Below are 6,000 nucleotides of genomic sequence, written 5' to 3'. Positions count from 1 at the left end.
CACCTCCTCCTAATACACAGACGTCAGGGACACATACCTCCCACCTCCTCCTAATACACAGACGTCAGGGACACATACCTCTCACCTCCTCCTAATACACAAACGTCAGGGACACATACCTCTCACCTCCTCCTAATACACAAACGTCAGGGACACATACCTCTCACCTCCTCCTAATACACAAACGTCAGGGACACATACCTCTCACCTCCTCCTAATACACACGTGAAGGACACATACCTCCCACCTCCTCCTAATACACAGACGAAAAGGACTCATACCTCTCACCTCCTCCTAATACACAAACGTCAGGGACACATACCTCTCACCTCCTCCTAATACACAAACGTCAGGGACACATACCTCTCACCTCCTAATACAGACGTGAATGACACATACCTCTCACCTCCTAATACAGACGTGAAGGACACATACCTCTCACCTCCTCCTAATACACAAACGTCAGGGACACATACCTCTCACCTCCTTCTAATACAGACGTGAAGGACACATACCTCTCACCTCCTCCTAATACACAGACGTGAAGGACACATACCTCCCACCTCCTCCTAATACACAGACGTGAAGGACACATACCTCCCACCTCCTCCTAATACACAGACGTGAGGGACACATACCTCCCACCTCCTCCTAATACGCAGACGTGAAGGACACATACCTCCCACCTCCTCCTAATACACAGACGTGAGGGACACATACCTCTCACCCCCCTTTCTCTTACCTGTCTGACCCATTACAGGCCTCCACCAAAACTGTCAAATCCCGGTCCAAGAAGAGGCTGGTGCAGTCCGAATCGGAGAACTGATCCGCAGGAGTATGAGGGGCTGCACTTGATCACTCGCCCTCCTATCATTTGGTGTTGGTGAGAGGGAGGTAACCCTCTCATGTACGCAGTATGAGCAGCCAAACACTGGATTTTAAGGATGTGATGTGCACACACTAACTAACCGACACACACTACACTTGCGTGTTACAATTTGGAGATGCAGGGTGGGGATATATATCAGAACCTCAGACAAATGACTGCACACTCCTAAGGTTAATCTCCTACAAGGCAGTGTCTGTGCTTCACAAAAAGGTCATTTAGAAAAAATAAATGAAAAGGTAAGTAATTATAGTGTCAGCACTGGGCACAAAAACATGATTCTCATAACACAAGCGGTTACCCGACATTACCGGCCTTCTGGGGACCGAGTCTTCGGGTAACAGCTTGTGTTATGGGTCAAACACCTTTAATCATCTTTTTGTGTCCAGTGCTGATACTATAATTACTTAGATTTTCATTTGTTGTACGTACGTGTTTGCATATATATATTGCACACGTAATGTATATATAGTACATGCACACCGATGTGTGTGCAAGCCAAAAAGTTCTGGATAAGTATACCGTACACACTTCTGTTTCATCACTACACCCTCCTCCCCAGCGGTATGAATCCTACCTCTGTCACCTTGTTACCAGGCTCGTTATCCTCCTTCCTGTAATTAGGGAGTTAATCACCCCATTCCTCTCTCGGGAGGCTCCTGACAGGTCCGAGAGATGAGCTTAGTCTGTTAGGATTACCTCCCTCCATAGGTGTCGGCCCTGCACATTGCACCCTGGAGGAGGCGATATTCAGCAATCTAGTTTTATATATGTTACACGGCTTGGTGCAGCCACCTTGGGGGTGAAATCCTAGCTTTGTATGGCTAACTATACACAGAGCAGCCACCTCTGCGGTGGGATCCTGGTTTTATGTGTCTACTCTGCCTGAAACAGCCACCTCCTGGGTGGCAGATATGGTCCTCATATTGGTCTCCCTGCTTGACGCAGCCACCTCTGTGATGGCTGCATACTCCTAACACTGCTCCGAGCTGCCACGTCAGGTGCAATCTCGCCTGCATATGTTTCCTTTCCGAAACTCCCCACTCCCCTGCTACAGAAATGAGCCATGGAGTGTTTAGGGTGATGTCTTAACCTAAAACCTTAGCAGAAAGTCCATATAAATATTATATTTAGGTGGCGGGGTTCATTAATTTATTCTAAACTGTTAAATTCCTAACAGTAAAAAAAAAAAAAAATCTTTGGTTTATGGGAATTTGGGGTCTGTGTGTTTTTATTGGTTTAAAATGACATTATTTCCATTATGTAGGAATTAAGTACGTATTATTAAAGTCCTGTGTATAGGATTTGCAGTTTGACACCCGGCCTGCCATTCATAATGGTATAAGCAGTTTTAATAGGTTTTTAAATTTAACCCCAAAAGCCGAACCCCCAAAACCTCTAACGACAAATCCTAAAGAAAGTATTAGACACGGTTCACTTGTTAGGAGCTTTATCGGGTCAGCCTTAAATGAGGTAAAAATGTTGCAATCGTCCCAAACCTGGGATGTTATAATGGTGGTTTTAGTGGAATTCACAACGGCTGCCACATTGGAGAGGTCCCACAAAGAAATGGTGTGACATGCATATTTTTCTGGCCTGTACACAGATGATTGAAAACATAATTCCCTTCGACATCCCCCAACAAGAGCCGCACGTGTGTATTCTGTGGGATTTGGGGTTAAAAATAAAACCTATTAAGCCTCATGAGAGCGAGATTAATGGTGTTAGAGATGGGGTTATGAGTACTATGTGGAAGCAGGAAGTTTATGGAAGGTTTCTGAATGCTTCGCTGCACTGGGCCCTATAATCCCCGGGGTCCTACCCTAATGTTTAACAGATTATTGTGTGTCCTTGGTCTTTATATATGTGTGGTGTCTGTCACTATATACACACGTGCCAAAGACTAACCTCTCCAGCAGGGGAAAGGTTAAAGGGTTAGTCCCACATATCAGCAAACTGACCTAATGACATTGATATAATGAATGGGTCAAAGTCAGTCCCACATAGAAGCAAATTGGCCTGTCAGTGACATGGTTAATGGGTTAAAGGGTCGTTTCCACATAGGACCAACGCGATCCAAGGACAGTGACATGTTTAAATGGGTAAAGGATCAGTTCCATGTAGGACCAAAGTGACCTAGTGACATGGTTAAAGGGTCAGTCCCATATAGCACCAAAGTGACCCAATGACAGTGACATGTCCTATGCGAGTGTGACCCTGTATCAATGTAATAAGGTCACGCTGACCCTTCTAATCACCACAAGTGCCTGATGTTTGTTGTTAGTCTGGATTTTGGCGTTTTCTGTCCTTTTTGATACTCCATAAAATAAACCTTTCTGTTCACGCAGAGTGTTTTTAATGCTGTGTGGGGTCTGATTGACTGATAGGGATACATCCTCTAATAAGATTGGCTGCTCACTGTCCTATACACTACAGCATACAGCCTGTAATCAGCATACTCCCTCCATACAACACCCAGGGACTTAATACAGTCCCTCTGTATAACAGACCTTCGACACATTGGCTCCATACAACACCCAGGCTATTAATACAGTCCATCTGTATAACAGAGCTTTGACACATTGGCTCCATACAGTCCCTCTGTATAAAGGAGCCTTGGGATATTCCCTCCATATAACACCAGGGGATTGGTAATATCCCTCTGTAGAGAAAATCCCAAGATCAGGACATTCCCTCCATATACCACTTAGGACAAATATGTTCCCTGTGTATACAGTGCATCCGATCAGAAGACTTACTCCATACTGTATAAACCATTGGACTGGTGATGTACCTCTGTATAAAGGAGAGTCAGGTGTCAGTCTGTCGCTTTAAATGAAGCAATGCCCACCGCTGGGAGTGGCAGGCACCTTTATCCAATCAGGAGCAGAGGCTTACTCTGCAGTGACCAATCGGAGGAGAGGAAGAGAAGAGCACACTTCCGGGTCTGAATAGCTAGGAGGTGAGACGTGATAAAAGACTGAGAATGTGAGAGAGATGTAATGAGACAACCAGAGAGAGATGTAATGATGAGACAGCCAGAGAGAGAGATGTAATGATGAGACAGCCAGAGAGAGAGATGTAATGATGAGACAGCCAGAGAGAGAGAGATGTAATGATGAGACAGCCAGAGAGAGATGTAATGATGAGACAGCCAGAGAGAGATGTAATGATGAGACAGCCAGAGAGATGTAATGATGACAGCCAGAGAGATGTAATGATGACAGCCAGAGAGAGAGATGTAATGATGAGACAGCCAGAGAGAGAGAGATGTAATGATGAGACAGCCAGAGAGAGATGTAATGATGAGACAGCCAGAGAGAGAGATGTAATGAGACAGCCAGAGAGAGATGTAATGATGAGACAGCCAGAGAGAGATGTAATGATGAGACAGCCAGAGAGAGATGTAACGAGACAGCCAGAGAGAGAGAGAGATGTAATGATGAGACAGCCAGAGAGAGAGAGAGAGAGATGTAATGATGAGACAGCCAGAGAGAGAGATGTAATGATGAGACAGCCAGAGAGATGTAATGATGACAGCCAGAGAGAGAGATGTAATGATGAGACAGCCAGAGAGAGAGAGAGATGTAATGATGAGACAGCCAGAGAGAGAGAGATGTAATGATGAGACAGCCAGAGAGAGAGATGTAATGATGAGACAGCCAGAGAGAGAGAGATGTAATGATGAGACAGCCAGAGAGAGAGATGTAACGATGAGACACCCAGAGAGAGAGATGTAATGATGAGACAGCCAGAGAGAGAGATGTAACGATGAGACAGCCAGAGAGAGGTGTAATGATGAGACAGCCAGAGAGAGAGAGATGTAACGATGAGACAGCCAGAGAGAGAGAGAGAGAGATGTAATGATGAGACAGCCAGAGAGAGAGATGTAACGATGAGACAGCCAGAGAGAGATGTAATGATGACAGCCAGAGAGAGAGATGTGACGATGAGACAGCCAGAGAGAGAGATGTAATGATGAGACAGCCAGAGAGAGAGAGATGTAATGATGAGACAGCCAGAGAGAGAGAGATGTAACGATGAGACAGCCAGAGAGAGAGAGATGCAATGATGAGACAGCCAGAGAGAGAGATGTAATGATGAGACAGCCAGAGAGAGAGATGTAATGATGAGACAGCCAGAGAGAGAGAGATGTAACGATGAGACAGCCAGAGAGAGAGAGATGTAATGATGAGACAGCCAGAGCGAGAGAGATGTAATGATGAGACAGCCAGAGAGAGAGATGTAATGATGAGACAGCCAGAGAGAGAGATGTAATGATGAGACTGCCAGAGAGAGAGAGAGAGATGTAATGATGAGACAGCCAGAGAGAGAGATGTGTAATGAGAGAGGTATGTAATAATGAGACAGCCAGAGAGAGAGATGTGTAATGATAGAGGTATGTAAATGATGAGACAGCCAGATAGAGAGATGTGTAATGAGAGAGGTATGTAAATGATGAGACAGCCAGATATGTAATGATGAGAGAGATGTAATGATTAAACAGCCAGAGAGATATGTAATGATGAGAGAGAGGTGTAACGATGAGACAGCCAGAGAGAGAGAGAGAGAGAGAGATGTAATGATGAGACAGCCAGAGAGAGATGTAATGATGAGACAGCCAGAGAGAGATATGTAATGATGAGACAGCCAGAGAGAGAGAGAGAGATGTAATGATGAGACAGAGAGAGAGAGATATGTAATGAGGAGACAGCCAGAGAAAGAGAGAGAGAGAGATGTAATAATGAGACAGCCAGAGAGAGATGTAATGATGAGACAGCCAGAGAGAGAGAGATGTAATGATGAGACAGCCAGAGAGAGAGAGCTGTAATGATGAGACAGCCAGAGAGAGAGAGAGAGAGATGTAATGATGAGACAGCCAGAGAGAGATGTAATGATGAGACAGCCAGAGAGAGAGAGAGATGTAATGATGAGACAGCCAGAGAGAGAGAGAGAGATGTAATGATGAGAAAGCCAGAAAGAGAGAGAGAGAGAGAGAGAGATGTAATGATGAGACAGCCAGAGAGAGAGATGTAATGATGAGAGAGCTGTAATTATGAGACAGCCAGAGAGAGAGAGCTATGTAATGATGAGACAGCCACAAAAAAAGAGAT

General features: G+C 45.0%; 1 protein-coding gene across 2 annotated transcripts in view; it reads left to right on the top strand.

Moving 5' to 3' along the window:
- Positions 1–425: 425 nt before the first annotated feature.
- Positions 426–6,000, top strand: part of LOC142475919 (8-oxo-dGDP phosphatase NUDT18-like) — a 73,869-nt gene continuing 68,294 nt past the window's right edge. The window contains exon 1 of one of the 2 annotated variants that reach the window (XM_075581579.1): positions 426–3,848. The gene's annotated coding sequence lies outside the window, so the exon portion shown is untranslated. Of the gene's footprint in view, positions 3,875–6,000 lie in introns of both variants that reach the window. The other variant, XM_075581580.1, reaches the window with a different exon arrangement.

The sequence above is a fragment of the Ascaphus truei genome, unplaced genomic scaffold (assembly GCF_040206685.1).
Source record: "Ascaphus truei isolate aAscTru1 unplaced genomic scaffold, aAscTru1.hap1 HAP1_SCAFFOLD_1429, whole genome shotgun sequence".
In the NCBI taxonomy this organism is placed as follows: Eukaryota; Metazoa; Chordata; class Amphibia; order Anura; family Ascaphidae; genus Ascaphus; species Ascaphus truei.
This window is presented reverse-complemented; position numbering and strand designations above follow the sequence as displayed.